Source organism: Canis aureus, chromosome 26 (genome assembly GCF_053574225.1).
Source record: "Canis aureus isolate CA01 chromosome 26, VMU_Caureus_v.1.0, whole genome shotgun sequence".
NCBI classification, from domain to species: domain Eukaryota; kingdom Metazoa; phylum Chordata; class Mammalia; order Carnivora; family Canidae; genus Canis; species Canis aureus.
The window spans coordinates 47920912-47942246 of NC_135636.1; the positions used below are offsets into that span (position 1 = coordinate 47920912).

General features: G+C 60.2%; 1 long non-coding RNA gene across 8 annotated transcripts; it reads right to left on the reverse strand.

The window, feature by feature from the left end:
• Positions 1–2668: 2668 nt before the first annotated feature.
• On the reverse strand, positions 2669–20150 carry LOC144298578 (uncharacterized). 8 transcript variants are annotated; one of them, XR_013365511.1, is made up of 12 exons: positions 17667–17856; positions 17147–17227; positions 16698–16953; positions 15388–15626; positions 13077–15079; positions 11529–11914; positions 10559–10643; positions 10225–10300; positions 9940–10123; positions 7149–7384; positions 3085–3531; positions 2670–2974 (listed from the first exon to the last, which is right to left on the reverse strand). It is a non-coding gene; the product is annotated as an uncharacterized LOC144298578 (long non-coding RNA). The 8 variants fall into 8 exon arrangements; XR_013365512.1 differs by having other exon boundaries at positions 2669–2974; positions 11529–15111; positions 17667–17858; XR_013365508.1 differs by having other exon boundaries at positions 10559–10640; positions 11529–15079; positions 17667–17857.
• Positions 20151–21335: the final 1185 nt, after the last annotated feature.

A 21335-nucleotide genomic window follows, 5' to 3' on the forward strand; every position in this document is an offset into this window, starting at 1 on the left:
GGCCCGGGCCCGGCCTCAGCACATCGGGGGGTGAGCCTGAGCCCCTCTTGCTCCTCCTTGGAGCTGACCTGGCTCTCTGGGCCGCGTGCCCCCGATGCCCCCGCCCGCGGAGGGTGGGCCTCGCCCCTGCCCGAGCCTAGGCCTTCCACTACCCTGCTCGTCCACGGTCAGCGCACCGGTGGGGCCCAGTCGCCGACCAGCTGGCGGCCTGAACCCTGCTGGGCCAAGGCAGGGGTGCACACTGCAGGAGGCTGCGTGGCTCCCAGGGGCCCGGGCTGGGAGCGGCTTGTGGGTAAGACCACTGCCCTGAATCTGCAGGCAAGGTGTTAGGAGGTGTCCGAGGTGAGCAGGGGTGTGGGGCAGCCGTGCTCCTCCTCCTGGGGCGGGCAGGTCAGACAACCCTGTGCCTACTGAGCACCCAGCTGGTGCCAGGCCCTGTGCCCACCGCCCAGCGGTGTCTGCTCCTCGAATCCACACAACTCTGTGCAGGACGCGTGTACCCTGTCCCCGTTGTGCAGATGCAGAAGCTGAGTCTCGAAGTAGCTGGGGGGCGTGCTCAAGGCCAGGGGCCCGGTAGTTGGCAGACCCCAAAGCCAGCCCCTCGGCCAGCTGCAGGCTCCCCGCTGGAGGGAGCAGTGACGCGATGCCGGGTGCAGCCACGAGGGACCATGAGGTGGGGGCATATCTCTTGGGCTGCCTTCCCCTACAGCGACCAGCTGGTGCACTCCCCGGTTTGCCACCGTCTCCAGCAGGCCCTGCCGAGCCTCTCCCCAAGCTCTCGGGGCCCCGCTTGTCGGCCACGAGCCACGGGAGAGGGGCCGGGGGACAACCGGGGCCGCATCGCATCCACATGGGTTTCGTCGGCCCGACGTCCAACTAGGGATGGTTTGGCCCTGAGTGGACGGAGGGAGGGACGGACAGGTAGATGGACTGCCACACCTGGAAGTCGGCTTTGCCTCCGGAGGTGGCTGGGTGCATGGGTTGATTATTCAAGGGTTTGGAATCAGACCCCAGCTTGAATTGGAGTCCCTTTCCTTACACGCTGTGTGACCTTGGGCGAGCCACTCACCCCCTCTGGTCCTCGGTTTCTCCATCAATTAAAAAAAAAAAAGGATAGTCATAGCTCGTTGTGCGTCATGGGACACGCGTGGAAGGAGCATTTAGGGCCGGGGTTGAGGGAGGAGCCCCAGGGGGTCCTTGGTTGCTCCCAGGCTGCTTGGGCTGCCGTCCTGGCTGCCCCGTGCTGAGAAAACAGGGCAGCTCCGGGGAGCTCAGCGCCTCCCACCCCTCCAGTTCTGGGGATCTCAGGATCGCACTGGAGCAACACCACCGGCAGCATCGCTTGCTGGCTGGCTTCAACCCCGCGGGATGGGAGTAAGGCGCCCAGACGCCCGGTCCATACTCAGCCGTGGAATCTAGAAAGGCCCTTGCAGCCCCACCCCAAGCAATCCCTGTTATCAGGGCTCCAGTCGCGGTTGCACCTCAGGACCTGCCTCTGGGAGCTTCTCAAAACAACACTGCCCAGACCCCACCCGGGATCCCAGGGAGCAGGGCCTGGGCATGGCTATGCGTTTAAGAGCTTCTAGATGATTCTACGGTAAAGCTGGGCCCAAGAACCACTGTGTTTAGTGCTTGTCAATTTTGTATGTTGCCACCTGGCCATTCCCCCCCCCAGTTTTTCTCTTAAGCTTCTTCAGAGATTGAGAAAGACTCTGCTCCCTGTTGCCAGAGGAAAATTTGAATTTGTTTCCTTTTTAGGGTCTCGATGGTTCAGTTTAAAAAATATTTTTTGTGAATCCTCTTGGAGAACAGCCGGTTAAAGCTGGGGAGATGGGGGCCCCGTCTTTTTCCTTTCTGGGGCTCTAACGTCCGCCTGAGGGTAGCCTGGGCTCCCTCCCAGGACAGCTTCACCTGGCTTAGGAGGATAACGCTAAGCGCGGGGCGCCTGGGGGCTCCGTCGGTTGAGCATCCGCCTCCTGATTTTGGCTCAGGTCATGGTCTCGGGTCGGGAGATCGAGCCTTGTGTCCGGCTCCTTGCTCAGCACAGTCTGCTTGACGTTCCCCCTCTGCCCCTCCCCCCACGTGTGTGCGTGCTCCCTCTCTGCCTCTGTGTCTCGCAAATCAGTAAATAAAATCTTTAAAAAGTAGAATAACACTAAGTGCAAATCAAAGCAAAAAAAGTAAGATTCTACTTCACGCCCATAGAATAGCTGGAATGAAAAGCCAGACGATACCACATGTGGGGGGTGTTGGCGGGTGCTGGTGGGTGTTGGCGGGTGCTGGTGGGTGTTGTGGATGCTGGTGGGTGTTGGTAGGTGTTGGTGGGTGTTGTGGATGCTGGTGGGTGTTGGTGGGTGTTGGTGGGTGTTGTGGATGCTGGTGGGTGTTGGAGGGTGTTGGTAAGTTGGTGAGTGTTGGTGGGTAGGAATATGGAGAGTTGAAAGCCTCCTACTGGAGGGAGTGTCAGACGGAAAACAGCCTGGAGGGGCTTCAGGTGATCAAACATAGAGCTACCATATGACCCAGAAATTCCGCCCCAGGTGCCCACCTGAGACCAGTCAAAGCAAACATCCACACAGCAGTCTCGACCCTGAGTGCTCACGGCAGCACTATTCCTAGTGGCCAGAAAGTGGGAACAACCTAAATGTCCATCAGTTGAGAAATGGATGAACAAAAACGGTCCAGCCGCACAACAGGTATATTATTATTTGGCCATAACAAGGAATGAACTTCTGATAGACGCCACAACGCAGACGGACCTCGAGGACGCACCTAAATGAAAGAAGCCCGCCATGGGGGCGTCCTGTGCGCCCCATTCCCACGAAGCGTCCAGACAGCGAGTCGTGTGCTGGTTGCTGGGGCTGGGGCCGCCGGGGCTGCAGGCACAGAGGGCAGGGTGGGTGCCGGCGCTGGGGGGTTGGGGGGTGTCCGCCGCTCACCAAGCAGCTCCTCGGAAACCAGGATGGCAGTGGCTCTGGAAAAAACGAGGAAATACTGAAAGAATATTCCAGAAAAGAGCAACAGAAACCACCAGGGGGGAAACCCAGAACTCTGGGGGCCCTCCCTGCACTGATTTATACCTACCTGTCGCTTCTGTTTTGGAAGACGTGTTGGAGAGTCACCCCGTCCTTCTCGATGTCTGTACCCAAGGTCACAGGGTAGAGGCCGTGACCGGGGGCAGCACCAGCCCTCAACAGGGAGTGGGTTGCCATGGGGGGCGGTGTCCCCAGGACGCACAGGGAGGGAGGTGGCCGGCGTTTAACAACACTGCGGACGGGCTCGGCCCTCCCAGGCCCCCGCCCACACTCACCCCCCACCCCGAGCCCCTGGCTCTGTGGCCCATGGGTGGACACGGGTGGGGGGGCAAACTCCTCCCCCAACCTGCAGGCGTGACCCCGGGAGGTCAGGGGGTCTGATGAAAGGTGCATTCCGGGAATTCAGGGCAGGCTGAGGCGCTGTGTCTGGCGAATATGAACTTTTCTTCTTACTTTACACCTTGTTTGAACGTGGTGCCACAGACGCATGTTGCTTCTGTAATTACAGAAAAACAGAACAGATTAAAAATAAATAGAACCTCACGGTAAAACGCTGGGAGCTGGCAAAGTGCAATGAGGGATTCCCTGCAATGCCAGCCCCTGGAGATGACGCTTCTGTTTGCTCCTCTGGCTTTCTCTCCTAGAACCTGGTGACACGGCCATAAATACTTTGTCAGTGGAACCTCACCGGTTTTCTTTTTTTTTTTTCCAAAGATTTTATTTATTTATTCATGAGAGACACAGAGAGAGGCAGAGATGTGTGGGGAGAAGCAGGCTCCGTGTGGGGAGCCCAATGTGGGACTCGATCCCAGGACCCCGGGATCATGACCTGAGCCAAAGGCAGAGGCTTCACCCAGTGAGCCTCCCAGGTGCCCCCTGGAGATGGACAGTAAACAAGGACATGAGTAACCAGGATAATCAGAGAACCAGGGAGGAGCTGGGAAGGAAGTCCCAGGGCCTTTGCACGAGCAGCTCCCCCTGCCCTGGAGGGCGTGTTCCTGCGTGTGCCCACCCTCGGCCGCTCTCTGCCACCTGCCCTCGCCCACCTCCTCCAGAGCACCCACTGGGCGGGGGCTTCTCAGTGTAGGGCGTTGTTTGCTCATGTAGTCCCTGTCTCCCATCTCAGACTGGTTGCTGGGGTGGATCAGGAGCGTGTCAGAGCCGCCTACGAGCCAGCCACTGCGCGGGAGCCGGGCACAGCAGGGTGACTCATAGTTCTTGCTGAACGTATGGATTCTAAAGTATTTAAATGAAATCATCTTCCAAGCTGAGAAGTCACCTGAGGCAGCGTGGGGGTGTGTCCTCAGGAGAAAGTTCAGGGGGGACATGGGGACCCTGCCCACGGGCCCGGGACCCAGGCAGCAGCTGACCTGGGAAAGGTCTACAGGAATCCAGAGGTGACCCCCCCCCCACCCCGGACCTGTCCTGGGCGATCAGAGGCATCTGTGGGAGTGTGGGCTGCGGACACCTCCCACCGGGCTCCTCTCGGGACAGCCTCGCTCTTCCCCGAGGGCCTCCGAGCGCAGTTTTGACCATATTTGCCTCCGCGCCAAGTGGCCACCCGATGGGGCCGTGGTATAAATATCAGTTTATTTACTCTTTGTCCCAGTAAAGCGTGCTTCTGAGTCAGGAGAGGCCTCCCTGTTTGTTCTTGCATAAGTTTGGGAACGAGGCTCTGGGGCAGGAGACCTGGGCTCAGCTGGGGAGCCGTCTGGTTCTAAATCACCCTCCCCAGCCTGGCCTGGGGCTCTTCCTGCCCTGGGGCTGCTTCCTGTAACGACCCTTCTTTTCCTCCGGGGCACCTGCCCTGGGTCCCCGGTGGCTCCAGATCCTTTTGCTCCTTCTCCGAATGCCCGGGCCAGGCAGTGCCCTGACTGAAGCTTGCCTGATCAGGAAGGCGAGCAAAGAAATCACTGAATCACAAATTTGTGAAGGAGACGAACAGGTGAGTGGATGGAGAAGAATCAGGAGGGTCCAGGTGGGAGGTGGGCCCCGCGGAAGGCTCACTGGACAGAGATCCTATGCAGAGGCAAGCGTGGGAAGAGCGTTCCCGATGTGGTCACAAGCACGTGCAAAGGGCCTGAGGTCGGATGTGTCCAGCCAGGTTGGCCGGCAGGGAGGCCTGCAAAGCAAGAGTGTAGCCTGGGAGCGGAGGCTGAGGTTGGCACAGGGGATATAGGTAGGACACTGGGTGGGGATGAACGCATGGAGCCGCTCCTCCCCCCAACCCCAAACAAAAGCTGGCACCTGGCGTGGCTTTGGCACAGCCTCCCGCGGGTTGGGAGGACTCACGGGCGGACTGGGAGGACTCTCTGGCATCTTTGTTTTCTCCCCTCCCCCCAGGCACCACTCCCCCAGCATCTCTTCACTTGCTCCTCACTACAGCCAGAGCCCATCACCAGCATGTCTTCCCCTCCTGCTTCTGTGCGGCCACCCAGGATAGCATTTGACACCTCCCTGAGGTCCCCACCTGCCGTTGGTGGCTGTCTCCACCCAACCGTCCTCCCCGGAGAGGAGGGGGCGCGCTGCTGTTCTCTGGTGGGGACGGGTTGCGGGGATGGTTGGTTTAGTGGGACAGGAGGGGACAGGCAAGTCCCCCTGGGGGGTGAGCCGCATCGTCCCAGCCTCCATTGCACCCCAGCCCAGCAGTTTCTCCAGCCTCCCGCTTGGGCGGTCACCTCCCTGCCATGAATCATGGTGGCATTTTTATCAGGAGAGTCGCACAGCTTGTGTCTACCAGCGCACGGGCTCGGCGTCACGGAGGCAGGTCGGACCCATCCTGTCCCACAGCCAGCATCAGCGCCTCCAGCTTGGACACACCTGCGTCTTGCGCCCAGGGCCCTCCGTCCTCGCCTGGCGGAGCACGTGCATGCGCTCAACGACGCGCCAGCCCCTGGAACCCTCTCCAAGGGCTCCCATCAGCCCCCACGCGGCTTGCTCTGGCTCCCTTGCTGGCTGTGGGGTGTCCCGCCAGGTGGGTGGGGCTTCTCTGTCACCGGTCCCCTGGGATGTGGGCGGAAGGGGAGGACGCGGTCTGGGTCGGTGCACACCTGCTGGGACCCCCCTGCACGCGCCTCCCCTGTCCTGGCTCAGCCCTGCTAGGCGGCCACCTGGAAGCGCACACAAGGGGCGTCACGGCCACATTTTTAAAATTCATTTTCCAAATTCAGTGACCGGGCAGGAACCTGGACCCCCTCCCTCCCCCCGCAAGTGGTTTCCCGGTTCCTTCTGGGGTGTCTAAACGGGGCTCACGGAAGCCTCAAGCCAAGCCTGGAGAATGTGGAGTCTTCCCTGTTCTTCTTTTCCCTGCTTTGCTCTCAGCCGCTCGTGCCTGCCGCCCCCAGGCTCCTGAAAAAAGCTGCCTGCTGTCCCTGTCGCCTGCCACTAGTGCCTTGGCCTGCATGTGCCCGCAGAGCTCCAGCCTGTGAGCTGCCCCTGTGCCTCAGGGTGGGGTGAGGCTCCACGACAACTTCACTAGCCCCAACCCCTCCCTTCAAATAAAAACACGCGTAAGTCCTTTCTCCATTTATTTAGTGAACAAGCACCGAATACAAGACCCTAGTGGGTATGCCAGAAAGTGTGTAAATCATCACCGGAATGATTGTTTAATTTCTGGCTGGTAAACACCACAGAGAAGTGCTGAGCCCTCCCAGGTGAGCCTCTGCCTCAGGGCCTTTGCACATGCTATTCCCTTTACCTAGACCGCTCATCCCCAGGTGTCCACCTCCTACCTTGTTCCATTAAAAATTACAGCCCCACGCTCCCCGCTCATTTTCCCCTGCAGCTCTCGTCACACCTCAAGCCGACATTCGTCAGTTATTATTACTCGAATATTCCTTATTTTTCTGTCGATTGCCTGTACCCCCGGGGGATCGTAGGTCCACGGGGCAGGCATTTTTGTCTGTCTTGTCCATTGGTCTGTCTCCAGTGCCTAGAACAGTGCCCGGTACAGAAGAGCTGCTCAGTATGTATGTGTTGAATGAATGAATGACCTAACGGGGGACCTACTCAGCTGACCCGGCAACCGGGGAAGAGTGTCAGGGGACATTTTCCCACCACTGGGGAGAGATGCGGGTTTTGTGGGACCGTCTTTAAGAAAAAGAATCTACATACAGTTACACGTAGAGCATTAGGGCAGAGACCCAAAGCCAGACTGGCGTCAGTGAAAGCAAAGATCCTCCAAACGCAAGAAGCAGCTCGTGGGAAGGGCTGGCGGTGACCGGGAGCCAGAGAAAGACGAGGGAGAAGGTCTGCGTGGCCACAGCTTTGCAGGGGATCCAGGAGGGGCCGCAGAGCCACCGCGCACTGGCCAGGAAATGACGGGCTGTGACACAGCGGTGCCCTGGTTTCTGCGGGATTGCAGGGAGAACGCCCAGACGGGTGACCTTTGGGTTCCAGCGGGACGGGGCCCTCTGCCAGCCACCACGGTCCCCCTCGTCCCATTGAGCAATCAGAGGGTGGCCCCAGCCTCAGCCTTCCCTGTCCGCCTCTGGAAATGGGTCCCCTTGCCTTGGGGTCCCTGCTCACCCCTAACCCACCTGGGAAGGTCTCTCGTGGCTGCCTGGGGAGGCTCCCCTCCCTCCCTGCCTCCCTCCCTCCCTCCCTCCCTCCCTCCCCAGGCTCCGCTCAGAATAAAAGCTGGGGCCCTGGCTGGGGACATGTGCCCTGGCCCCAAGCCACGGCCAGCCATTTGCATCACAAATGAGACCCAGGCTGTTGGGCTCCAGCCAGCCGGCCTGGTGCTGCCCTCGGTGACTTAAGGACACGAGCCAGGATCCAGCTGCTGCCCCTGCTGCCCCCTCCCCCAGGGAGGTGCGGACCCTCCAGCCTGCCCGGGATCCTCCTGGCCAGCCTGCCCCCTCAGCGCCGGTCAAGGGCAGGGCGTGGGGTGGGGTGGGGGGTGCTCTCTGAATGTGGGCAGTGGAGGGGTGGACGGGGCTCGGCACTTGACATCTTTTTCTCTGAGCTCATGCCAGGCCGCTCTACAGAGGAGGGGCCGAGCCTCAGAGAGGGGGACTGATATGCCCAAGGCTGCTGCTCAACGAATCATGCCCCACAGGACACGGACAGGAACCCACGCCATTCTGCTCTAGAAACTGCACTGTGGACGTGGGATCCCCCTCGGGGGTCAACTGTGTGTGTCCACCGTGCAGGGAGCAGCAGCAGCTGTGTGCTGGGTGAGTGAGCGGCCTTCTCGGCACAGGTCAGGGGGCGCGGGGAGCTGCTTCTCCTTCTAGACTCGGAGCCCCGTGAGGCCGGGGCACTGCCCATGCCCACTTATGGTTCTGGCCTGCAGCAAACGCTCACTAAGTGTTTCCGAGGTAAATATTGAGCAAATCAACCCACAAACTTTGTTTAGAGCCTGGGTTGTACCTTCCCCCTGCAGCTTCTTATAAGGTAGAGGTGGATCATGTCTATCCCAGGGTCCCCAGTGCTGAGCAGATCGTCTGGCTCTGCCTGGAAGGTTATGGAAGGTTCTCAGAGGTTCACCAGTGACTTATGCACTGTGGGCTGGCTGGGGTTCCCACCTCAGAGCCTGTGATCCTGGTGCATAGGGAGACCCCTGACTAGCCCCCCTGTATCTCCCTGGCTTGTCCCTTGGGGTTCTTCCCACCCCAGGGCCTTGGCTCAAGCTGCCCTCCTGCCTGGATGTGTCCCAGCAGTGGCTGCTTTCCTTCCTGTAGGATTGACTTCATCGTCACCTCCTTGGAGGGGTCCCCGGGGCTGCCCCATCTAGCTGGAACCCTCAGACATTCTCTGTCCCTACCAGTCTGTCTCCAGAGCCCCCAGCTTGCCCTCTGGTTGCTCTTTATTTGTTTTCTTGGCTTTGCCTGTGTCCCCTTCAGAATGAAAGAGGGAGACAGATGCAGACACAGAGAAAAGTAGAACGTGTGTGAGAGCAACAGCGTGACTCACAGGCAGAGACACAAACAGAAACCGAAAGAAAAGCAGGAACAGAGTCGTGGAGAGAGGGAACCAGAGAAAGTGCCATGGCTGGCGGAGGGTGGGGGGTGGGGGGTTTGGGGGGGTGGGAAGGGGGCCGGGGCCGTCCTCCTGGGGTGAGGGAGATGTCCTGGGGCTTGATCGTGGTGACTGTTGCACAATCTTGTGCATACCCAGAGCCGCGGCGTTGTACGCTGTAAGAGGGTGCATTTTGTGGAATGTGAATTATGTCTCGTTTTAAAACACAAGGGGACATCTGACAAACCCAAATTGAAGTAGAATCTACAAAATACAGGACTGACACTCTTCGAACAGGGCAAGGCCATGAAAGACCAGAAAGGAGCAGAGAACCTCCCCCATGCCCCCCCCCCCCCCCCGCTGCTAGAGACGGAGGGTGGATGCCCAAAGGCCATGTGCATCCGGAACAGAAAGGAGACGTGAGGGGGGAAATTGGTGAACTCCAAATAAAGTCTGAAGCTCAGTTAACGGTCCTGCATCGATGTGGAGTTTCTTGGTCCTGACAGTTGTGCCATCACATAGACTGTTACTATTAGGAGAAGCTGGGGGGCGGGGATACGCACATTTTTCTCTGCACGTTTTCTGCAAGTCTGAAATTATTTGTTTTTTTTTTTTTTTGAAATATTTCAAAATAAAAAATTAACCAAGAAGACAGAAATGACAAGGAGTGGCAGGGGGCCGGGGGCTGCCTTGCTCCCCAGCAGGGACCACCAGCCCAGGCCTCGGCAAAATTAGACCCTGGGCTGGGGGGATGGGCGGGTGGCCCTGACTGGGGTCAGTTTCCCCATTAGCGCCAGAGAGGCTGCCGAAAATTCAGGGGGATGCCTCTCATTCACCTAAGGGGCTCGGCAGTGGTGGGGGCCGCCCCGGGGGCTCCCCTCCACCCACCCGAGACTGGGGCTGAATGTACCTGCTGCTGCTGCCCATAGCCCTCGGTACCTACCAGGCTCCTGCAAGGCTCCCGGGCTCCTTCTGCAGGAGGCAAAAAACACCGGGTGCCGCTTTCCTGTGAAAGTAGCCAAGTGGCAGCCCCATGCCAGGGTCGGGGCCGTGTCGTGTGGGTCCCGTCGTGTGGGCACAGGGCAGGCAGGTCTCCTTTCTGTCTCCCCTTGCTGGGCCCTGGGCTCCTGAGGGGCAAAATGCTTGGTTTTGCCTCCCTGCCTACGGGGCCAGGCAACGTAGTAGGTGCTCAATTAATGCTTGAGAGTTTCTGAGGCCCCTTACTCACCGGATGGTAGTAAAAGAATAGATACTTTCTAATCTGAGGGTTTCCACATTTTTAAAAGTGGTGAAATCTTTTAAAACTGCAAAGACAAGGGAAAGCTTTCAGAAAAAGAATACAACCGCCACCACCGCCACCCAGTTTTTAACATGCTTATGACGTCACAGTAGGTGCTGAGCTGTTTTTTTTCTTTAAGAAATAAAATGTTACAGATACAGGTGAATTCTGCTCTAACTGCACCCCGCCCCCGCTCTGAGCGAGCCGCACGGGGAGAGGAGGTGGGAGCCTCGGCCTCCTGCCCTGGTCTTCACCCAAATATGTATGATGAGTGTCCACTTACTGCATCGTCCTGCGCGCGCCGCCTGGTGCTGTGCGTGGCGCTCTGATGCGGGATTTTCCATCTGACCGCGGGCTGAGGTCTGCTGCTGATGGTCGTGGGGAGGGATGCATCCTTGTAAGGAGCAGCTGCCCCTACTCCCACCCCACCCCCCTCACCCCTCGGGCCACCCTCCCCAACCCCGGGGTGTGCAGCCCGGGCAGTCACGCGGGGCTCAGAAGGGCCCTGCCCCACTTAACGCTCTGCTGTCTCCATCTCGAAGTTCTCAGTTTCTCTTGAGCAAGGGGCCCCACATTCTCATTCTGACTGGGCCCCGCCAATCTGACGACGGGAAGCGCCGGCCGAGCGCTCATCCTGTGCCAGACCCCGTCCTGGGCCAGCTGGCGGCACGAGCCTCCCCCCTGAATCCTCCCAGAGACTCTCTGCAAGGCGGGGTCCCCGTCAGCCCATTCTGCGGTTGAGTAAACTGAGGTTGGAGAGGGCTCCTGACAGTGGTGCCCCTGCCTGAACCCCCGCGGGACAGCCCCCTCGAAGATCAAATGTGGCCCGGGTCCCTTTGTCTCAAACCAAGGTGCAGAGGGGGTGAGGCTCGCTCACGTGGACAAGCCGCGGGAGGCAGAGCCGGCTTCCGGCCGCCCCTCAGCCAGGAACCGGAGGCCCCCCGGCCCGGCGGCTGGGTTCATTTCACAGGTTTCCTCTCCCCGTGGGGACTGTCTCAGTGAGGGGTGAACAAACCTCAGGGTGTTAATCAGAGCAGCCACTTCCTCTCAGACCTGCCTTCTATAATTAGGCCCCGGGCCTCACCATCCGAGCCGGGCCCTGGTGAGTAGGGCCGGGCCTGCGGCTCCTTAAGCCCAGGGGACGGGTTTCCCCTCTCGTCTCCAAGAACCCCAGAAAGCCTGGGTCAAGGCTGTGTGTGCAGGGCCCGAGGCCCACGGAAGGGGCCCCCTCTGGCTCTCCTGGCTCTCCCTACCTTCGCAGCCCTGGGGACACACAGGATCCATTTCTAGAAGCCGAGAGAAGTCCACCCAGCTCATTCATTCAGTCATGAAACTCGGGTTTCCTGATGTCTGCTGTGCAGCCGGGGCCGCTCGCGGCGAACGGGACACGCAGGCCCCTGCCCCACGGAGCCGAGGCAGAAATAAGCTCATCCGTAAACGACAAAACAGAAACAGAGGGATTTAAGAAAAGGCAAAGAGGTTGATAAATCAGGGAGAAGGATGGAGAGGCTGATGGGCGGGGGTCACTCGAGCGGCGTGGTCAGGGGTGCTCTCCGCTGGCCCCCAGGGTGTGAAGGGTCTTGAACGGGACCGGAGATTTGAGGGTGACCGGAGACGGAGGGGACAGCGTGTGCCCGGGCTGGAAGACAGAGTGGCTGAGGTCAGCAGGGCCCCCGGGGCCACCAGGACAGGCCCCGGCTCCCAAGGTCAGGAGAGGCCACTGCTGGAGTCTAGGAGCAGAGGTTCTCCGCTGAGGCTGATTCTGCTCCCCAGGGGACACCGGGCAATCTGCAGATATTCTTTGGTGTCACGACTGGGGGGTGGTGAGGGTGCTCTGGTTCGGGGGGCCGGAAGAGGACTTTCACTGGGAGCTTCTAGTGAAAGGGGAGTCCAGACCTTGGGTTTCAGCTTGAAGTGGGGCTAACTGGCCAAGTGACTTTGGAAAAATTACCCTCTGGGGGCCTCAGGTCCCCCTCTATCAAAGTAGGGGCCGTGTTGCCATCCTGTCCTCCCAGGGGGCTCTGGGCAGGGTCAGCAAGGTGCTAGATGTCGGGACCTAGGGTGTGTGTAGGGTGCGGGTGGGGCACGTCACTCTGCTAAGTGTTGAAAGGGTGACCCCCGAGAGCCATGAACTCAAGTCTCGAGTATGAGTGACCCCAGGCCCCAGGCAAGGGCTTAACCAGCTCAGACGTCCTTGCCCAATGGGCAAAGGTCTGCAGGACTGTTCTGGCGCCGTCTCCAACAGCCACCCCATGCGGTGGCAAGATGTCATAACAGCAGGGACGTTCGCTGGGGAGCCAGTGGCAGCTCCACCTGCTGAGGATGACTGTGGGGTCCTTGGATAATTCGGGGGGAGGGAGGACCCAAGAAGGAGCTCTGGGTGTCTTGCTAATAGGACACCAGGAACTGAAATGATTAAGGGATATAGAGAGTTGGGGATCCCTGGGTGGCTCAGCGGTTTAGCATCTGCCTTCAGCCCAGGGCGTGATCCTGGAGACCCGGGATCGAGTCCCACATTGGGCTCCCCACAGGGAGCCTGCTTCTCCCTCTGCCTGTGTCTCTGCCTCTCTCTGTGTGTGTCTCTCATGAATGAATAAAATCTTAAAAAAAAAAAAAAAAGGAATACAGAGAGTCATCACCTTATCACGACTCGGTGGAGGGGTTTTGCTCTGACCTCATGGTTTGGAAGGAAAGTTTCTTGGGACCCAGGGGTCCCTGGAGGAGCGTGGAGGGCGGTGCAGGAGGGCAGTGGTGGGAGGTACAGGGGTGGCGTCTGTTACCCTTCTGCCTCACTGGCTCACTTGTTAGCTCCAAGAATGCAATCGACTCTTCCTCCTCCGGCCTCCATGCCTGCAGCCGCAGTCCCAGGAGAGGATTTCCTCCATTGGGGAGGCTCTGAGGATAATCAGGTGACGGGAAGGCACGGGTTGGGGTAGGCAGGGGAGAGGCTTTCACTGCCACCCCGAGCGACAACCTCTCCTGTCTCCCCTGCTCAGAAGACGCTTCTAAGGTGGACCTGACAAGGGGACTTTGGCATCGCAGATGCCACTTGAGAAACATTCCAAGGAGGCCGCCACACCGTGTATTCCCAAGGAAATAGCAGTTAATTGTAACATGAAAGAATGCACAGACTTGTAGACAAAGAAAGAAAGAAATGCGGACAAAGCCCCTCTCCACTTTGATCAAATTAGGGAACAGTTATAAAGTGGTAAAACCCAGTGCTGGCAGGGATGCGGAGAAAATGACACAATCGGCTCTTGCTGTAAACACATTCCGACGTGGAAGGTCAATCTCCGTGCAAGGAACAACTGCCGTGGAACCGCCCGTGCCCTCTGATCCAGCATTCTGTTGTTTGGCAAAATGTTTTGATCCTCGGGGACAAAAACATTTACAGTTGCCTTATTTAAAAGTGGGAGAGGGTGGAAAACAAAGACCAAAAACCCCAGATGGCCTGGGCCAGCCTTCGTGGAGGGCTCGCACTATCTGAAACGCAGAACGTGTTTTACTTCTTTAGTCCTTGGAGAGTGGTGTGTTTTATGAGCCCCCAAGTCACAGACGAGGATCTGGGGGTGCAGGGAGCCGGCCCCCGTCTCTGCGGTCACTCGGGCGGTTTGCAGCAGAGCTGAGGTGTGAGCGCGGGCTGCCGGGCCTCACCTGGCTGCGGGGCGGGGGGGGGGGTGGGGCGTCCCAACTCCACGCTACGGTTCTCTAACCCGAGGGCAGAATTGTCCCCCAAAGAGAAGGTGACACGCAGCTCCGTGGGGGCGTCTGTCACCGGGATGCCACCTGAAGGCAGAAGGGCTTCTTTCTGCCTTTGCCCGGTGATAAACGCAAGCCGGCTGCCTGGCAGGCAAGCCCCGGCCTGCGGTTCTGGAATGTGGGCGAGCCACCCCCCCGGAGGCCGGCCTGGTCGGCTGCTCTCGAGACAGAGGGTCCCAGCCCGTGGACCGGCCGGCAGCCCCACCGCGCGTTGAACGCCCCAGGGAACCAAGCCAACACCCTTCACGCCGCCGCCTTCCTGGGACTTGAGCCGTTGAGCCGCTGCCTAGAACCTCTCAGGGTTGCCACTGGGCAGAAATGCCAGCGGCCTCGTGGGCGGAAAATGCTGGAAGCACAGTGACAGTCTAGGCACCTACGGCGTCAGGGAGGGCATGACATTTTGGAGATGTACTTGGCACAGGGCAGAGCTTGGAGTCCCTGGGCCTCCTGAGCAGGGGACAGGAGGGGACACATCCTGGTGGCACATTTGAGGCTGCTGTGGGTGCGGACGTGCCCCAAACTCTCAGGGAACAGTGGCTCCTGCTCTAGGGGCCCGTCCGCCCCATCTCTAAAGGATGGGGCCGGCCCAGATGGGTGTGTGATAAATGTGGCACCCAGGCTGCCACGGGGTGGGCATGGGGCCCGGGGACGAGGCCATTCCCTTTCTTTCTTTCTTTCTTTTTTTTTTTTCCCCAAGATTTTATTTATTCATGAGAGACACAGAGAGAGGCAGAGACACAGGCAGAGGGAGAAGCAGGCTCCCTGCGGGGAGCCCAGTGTGGGACTGGGATCATGCCCTGAGCCCCCCAGGCACCCCCAGGCCATCCCGTCTCACGGCTTTCCTATCCTTCTTAGTTCAGCTTGAGGCTTGGTGCGTCTTCACGGCCAGCAGCCCCTTCCGAACCCCCTTTGTGGCAGAGAAAGAGCAGCCTCCGGCTCAGGACCACGGGCAAACAACAGTATTTAGCGACCCGGTTCGTCTTCACCGTGCTCATGTTCAGGGGCATCTTCTCTTAGTGGCAGGTAATAGTGGTTTTCCATTGACCTCGGTGATAGAGAATTTCCTTTTGAAATAAACTTATTTAGGTAAAAAAAGAAAAATAATAAGGCGAGTCATTCTAAATACAGATACGAAGCAGCTGAAGGTCAGAGGGAGGTGGTCAGAGTCATAGAACCCGCCTCTGAAGGTCACAAGTTCGTGACCCACCGACAAGACCCCTTCCTGACCGCCGTCCCCCAAGATCAGCCCGGATGGTGTGGGTCTCGACAGCCTGGCCCCTCCTGGCCTCCCCTCAGTCCCGGTGTCCGGGAAGCCGATTCTTGGGCCTAGGGTCAAGCCCCTTAGCTCCCCACCTCTGCAGAGCACCGTCTGCCGCGCTGGGCCTGGGTCTGAAGCCAGATGGTCCCCGGCTCACATCCCTGCTCCAGTTTCCCGCTGTGTGGCCTGGGGTGGCTGTGTCAGCGCCTCTGGGCTTTGCTGTTTGTCTGCACAGAGTTAACAGCCCTTCCTTCCAGGACGGCTCGAGCGTTCCAGGAGGTGCCGCCTGGCACGGGGCCTGCATTCAGCGAACCTCCGGCCGTGCCTGCTGTCCCTGCGTTCCCATTTAATAAACAGGCCGACTGAGGCCCAGAAGACGCTCGAGGTCACAGAACCTCTGGGTTCAAGGCAGGCCTCCTTGACTCGGGACCAGCCCGCCCTGCTAGGCCAGTTCCCGGGCCTGCTCCCGCGCTCCGCGTCCCTGGCCCGCAGCCCCAGCCCTGCTTTTGTCCTCCTGCCGCCCGCTGTCCGGGAGCAGGTGGTGTTGCCCTGGCGCCGGTGGGAGGCCGAGGCCTGCGAACACACCGGTTGCTATTTGCTTTCCTCTCTGCGGCCCCTTCCTGGTCTGGGCGGGGGTGGGCGTGGGGCCAGGTGTGCGGGCGCGGCGGCCCTGGATGTCTGCGCCCCAGTCTAAGCAGCCAGTGGGGCCCCGAGCCCCCGAGGACAGGTGACCGACCATCCCATTGTGCCTGCCACCGAGGGATTTCCTGGGAAACAGGCGGGGTCCCCGGCTCTGCAAGGGGGCAGCGGGAGGGATGGCAGGTGGAAGGAGGCGGGGTCGGCCCCCCCTCGGGCCCTGCTGCTTTGCCGGGTGGGCATGTGGGAGGGTCTGTACTGCCCCGGCTAAGACGGAAGGCAGGATTCCTATCCCATCCGTATTAAGGACACAGCGAGTCATTTCAGCTCTCAGAGCCTCAACTTGCATCTGTAAAATGGGGGTAAGGATTCCACTCCCCTCACAGGGATGTGGGGGGATCAGATGAGAAAATGAACATACAGCACTTAGCCAAGCGCAGACTCTCATGCACGGTAGCACATGCGATTATATTAAATCTCTGCTTAAAACACAGCTTCCCACTGCTCGGGGGTAAAACCCACCCCCCTCCTGACGTGAACCTTTGAAGCTCCTGTGATCGCGACCTGTGACTGCACCTTCTGCCCCAACCACCCTGGCCTCCTGGCTGGCCCAGGCCTGATCATGCTTCTCCCTGCCTCAGGGCCTTTGCACGTGCTATTTCCTCCGCCTGTGACACCACCTCTGTTACTCCCAGGACTGACTCTGTGTTGTCTTTGGGCCTCAGTTTAAAGATCATCTGCACAGAGAGACCTTCTCTGGGTACCTTACTTGACAGGATGTTTCTCTTGGGGACAAGCCATTTCTTAGCTGGTTCACTGTGGTTGCCCCAAGCCTGGGATGATGCCCGGCCCAGAGCCGAGCTCAGGACACGCTTGTGAACGCGTTTGTGAACAACGAGCATTGGCCTGATGAGGTCCCCACAGGGTTGGAGGAAGAGCCCGGAGTCCTGAATCCCCTTCCTTCTCTGGGCCTTGGCTTCCTCGTCCGTCAGCAGGGACGACAGGAGCATCCGACTCCTTGGGGCCTAAGAGGCGTGGACCCGTCCTCTCACTGCAGCCGCACGCAGCGGGACCCCGGGCCCGGCAGCCCCCCGGTGGCGACCTCCCGGGCGCCCCTCCATGCCCCCCCCCGTTCTCAGGGCTCCACTACACTCGCTGCACGTCCTCCCCGCCCCGAGCCCCGAGTGGGGCAGCCCCAGGCCCGCCGCCGGAGCTCACCCGCCTGGTGATGGGCCGCGTGCCCTCGGCCCTCGGGGCCAGGCTCCTCGCGGAGACTCCAGAACACCAACACCGTCAAAGCTGTCAAACAATTTCCCTGCCAGGATTGTACAAGAATCCAAGCCTCCCTGCCCGATGCCAAACACCCTCTTAAGACAATACCTCCGGGGCCCGGGGGCCCGGCCGAGCGCTGCCGCCTCTCCTCGGCCATATATAGGCAAAAGCCGGGGAACCCCTGTCCCCTCCCGGCTGGGAGCCCAGGGAGGCCACGGTGGCCTGGGCCTGACCCTCGCCACCCCGCACCCCCCGAGTGCCCGCCTCCGGCCAGGGGGCCCAGTGGGGAGGTGGCGCGGGGCCTCCCCGGTGCCCCCAGCAGCTCGGCCAGCGGCCGGCGCAGCCTCTGACCAAATAAGGCTGGGGCCGCGGGGCCTGGACAGGCTCACCGGGGGCGGCGGGCCTCCCCGTCCGCCCTCCTCCCCGCCGTCCTGGCCACGCAGCCGGCCCGCAGGCCTGTCCTTACGCTGTCCCTGGGTGCAGGAGAGCCCGGCCCGAGCGGAGCCGGGGGTGCCCCCGGCGTCACCCGGGAGAGGAGGTTCACTAGGTCCCTTGGAATGTTCCATTTGGAACCTTCAGAAGCTCCATTTAGGATCTCGAGAGGAAGATTCCTGCAATTCCTGGGCAGCTACAGGGGGCCCCCCCACTCCCCCCTCCCAGCTTGGCCAGAGCCGCGGCCTGCCCTCCCCTCCCTGCTCTGCACGCGCACACCTGCCCCTGCCCCCTGGGGGGGGGGGGTCTGCTGCTTCCCCTCCCCTGTGGCTCACCAGGCACACCCGTCAGCCCTTCCTGGGGCCCGGTCCGTGAGTTCCGAGGGCGAGGCCAGCCAAAGGGCTATAGGGTGGGGGCGGCCCGGGAACCCTGGGAAAAACTGACCCCTGCTTCCCTGGTTCCACCTGTGCCCATGGTGAGGTGGGAGTGGAGCCCTGGAGGGAGGACCCAGCTTGAGCAGCCCCCTGAGGAACAGGCACCCTGCAGACAGGGACCTGGAAGAGGGGATACACCTGCCAGAGGCACAGAGGAGGGCAGGGAGGCTTGTCCTATTTCAGGAGCCACTGCGTGGCATGGAGCTCCTGAGCCTGCCCGCCTTGGTTCCAGTAAGCAACTTCTTCTCTTCTTGGAACCTCAGTTTTTCCATCCTGGAAATGGGTATAATACACACCCTACCTACATCAGGGGCAGCTGCAGGGATTCAATGGGATAAGGTGCAAAGGGCTTGAGTGGGATCCTGGGCCAGGGAGGGGGATACCTCCTTTCCTGGGAGACTGGGGGAGGCAGGAGCTCTCTCCCTCTGTCCCCGATGCCCCCTCCCCAGCTTTGTGCTGCCCTATTTGCTTTCTGGGTGTGCTCGAGTGGCACTTTGAGGTCCCCCGAGCAGGAAGTTTGTGCCTTGGTGTGACCTGCTGTTGCACACGTGGGCACGCATGGGTGCGAGTGAGTGTGTGAGCCCCCATGAGCCCAGCTGTGCACTCAAGGAGGTTTGCAGAAGTGGGGGTGGGGGGGCACCCGGATCTCTAATCATGGAGAGCCTGTGTCTGAAGCCTCTGCATAAAATCTGAGAATCTCAGGAGGAAGGGGCTCACCTGCCGGGCCCCTGGGCCCCCTCTTCCGGGACTGGCTACAGAATTGGGGGCCTAGTGCAACATTAAAATGTGCAGCTCCTATTCAGAGAGAAGCAAGAAGTTCAAGACGGCAAGGGCAGAGCATTAAACCAAGGGTGGGGCCCTCCTGAGCATGAGTGGGCCTGTGTGACCGCCCGGCCCCTGTCCCCTCCCTCTCCCTGGCAGCTTGGGCATGGGGCCTTGACCAGGCCTGCTGGCCCCTTGAGCCTGGCAGCGCTGGTAGGATCAGCAGGAAGGGTCTGTAAAGTCTGTAAAAGTGCCCCTCGTTCCCACAGTCATGGCAGCAGCCAGGAGCTGCACACCAGGGCATGGCACCCCACACACGCACCCTCCCCACTGTCCTGTTTGAGCCCAGAGCGAGGCTCGCTCCCACAGACTGCAGGCCGGTGGGTGTGTGCGGCGCTTGCTGTCAGCCGGCCCAGCAGGTGCTGGCCAGGAAGCTGCGGGCACGGCTGTCCGTGAGCTGCACACCCTCTGGGTGCCCAGGATGGGCTCCACTGGACGGCGCAGCTCAGCCGAGCCGGGGAGCCCTGGAAAGTGGAGGGTAGGGGGCCCCAGATGTCCTGAGAGCCCGCAGCCTCTCCTTGGTGTAGGAAGAGGAGGCTGCCACCTGTGAGTTCCTGCAAGGGACTTGGGGCCCCCCTGGTGGGGGCCACCTTTGATGCTGGCCCTGGGGGTGCAGTCTGCTGCAGGCACCCCCACCTCTCTGGAAAGATCCACTCTGGGATCTCCAGAAAGCACCCACCTTGGTGCTTGAACGTGCTCACTGGGGACTCGTGGCTGTTCTCTTGGAACCTCAGGAATTCCGCTCTGAACCTTCTGGATTGCTGCCTCAGGGTCGGGGGAGTGGGCTCAGCTTCTCACCGGAGTCTCTCAGAGCCTGGCGCTGCGCTGGCGCACAAGGGAGGAGCGACCGGCCTCCAGTGGAGGAGGATGGTGGGACCTTGCTCAGCCAGCCCCACAGAGCCGGGAGCTGGGATCACAACCAACGTGGCATCTAGTCCTTCAATGTTTCATTTTAAAGAAAGCTTCTCACGCACTTGCCTACTTTTCGATTAGAAAGAAGATCTTTTTTTCCACGGGTCTGGGGGGTCTGCACACAAGGGATCCCCCTCGTCCTTCCCCCATAAACCGAGTGCCCAGTGGCTCTCCTACCATTTGCCGTTTCTCTTTCTTTAACGTGGAGAGAGAAGAAATATGTTCCCGGAGACCATCAGCCCCGAGCTTCTGGGCAGACTCCTGTGCTCTAAAGTAAACTTGTCTTTTCAATTAATTAATCGACAGAGATTTATTTGGCCCCGACTGCATGCCACAGCCAGCCCTAGGTACCGAGAAACCAGATGAAAAATGAGCTGAGGGAAATCCTGCCTGGGTGCGGCTAGGTTGGTTTCCCGTTTCACAAATGCAGAGTCCAAGGCTCAGAGAGGTTGCGGAGTTACCTAAGGCCACACGGTGCGTGCACGACTGTCTGGATTGGAGGACGTTGCACTGGAGACGTCAGCTAGGAGAGGTAGGAGAACGGGCAAATCATCGGCCGTTAAGACTCAGGCTTTGGGGCCAGTGAAACTGGGTTCGAATCCTGCCCGTGGGAGCTGTCACCTACCCAAGCCTGGGTTCCCTCAGCCTCCGAGGGTTGTGCTTTGCTACATGCTGGCTGCCCTCTCGGAGCCTCAGTTGCTCATCTGTAAAATGGGAATGGTGAGAATACGGCTGGATCCTCTGGTCCCTCAAGAAACATTGCTGGAACACCTACTATGTGCCACACTTCACTCTGGGTGCCGGGATTTGGCCGGGAACCAAACGGCTCCCCAGGGGTTGTTGTGAGAGTTGACAGGGTGGGGGGGGGGCAGCGTGCCTGCCCGGGCTCCCCCTGCGAGCCGGACACGGGGCGAGTCCCAGCAACTGGCTGGGCTGCAGGTGGAATTCAGTAAGACCGGCCCCCGCTCCGAGCCTGCCGGGCGGGGGGCAGGACAGGTGCCCAAGGGCAGCAGCCGGAGGACTGGGGGCCAAAAGGAGGGTAAGGATTAGGGAGAGAAAGAAAGGAGGGGTCGCCATCATTGCCACCCTTCTCAGAAGGAGCAACATCTGCCAGGCACTGGCTCATCGGCCAGTCGCTGCGCCTGCCCTGTCTTCTGGACCCTGAGGACCACGCAGCGAGGCGTGGGCTCTGGGTGGCCAAGGAGGCTGAGGCTCCTGGGGTGAAGCCACAGCTCGTGAGGATGGACCTGGGTGGCATCCCTCCACAGCCTGATCTTTAATTTATGGAGGCAATGAAGTGGGAAGAGAAGAGCAGAAGGGGAGAGAGAGCCTTGATGGAGGGGGGGGGGGCAAGATGAGGCCCCTGCTCTGGAGGACTCTCTGGACCCTGCCTCGACTTCCCCGAGGAGAGGGCCTGGCTCCCCGTGCATGCCTCTCAGAGGGGTGTTGCTCCCAGGGACTGGGGGTCTGCTAGGCCTGCCCGCAGGCAGGTTTTTGGGCCTGGCCCAGGGCTCTCCTGGGCATTTGGCAGGTGT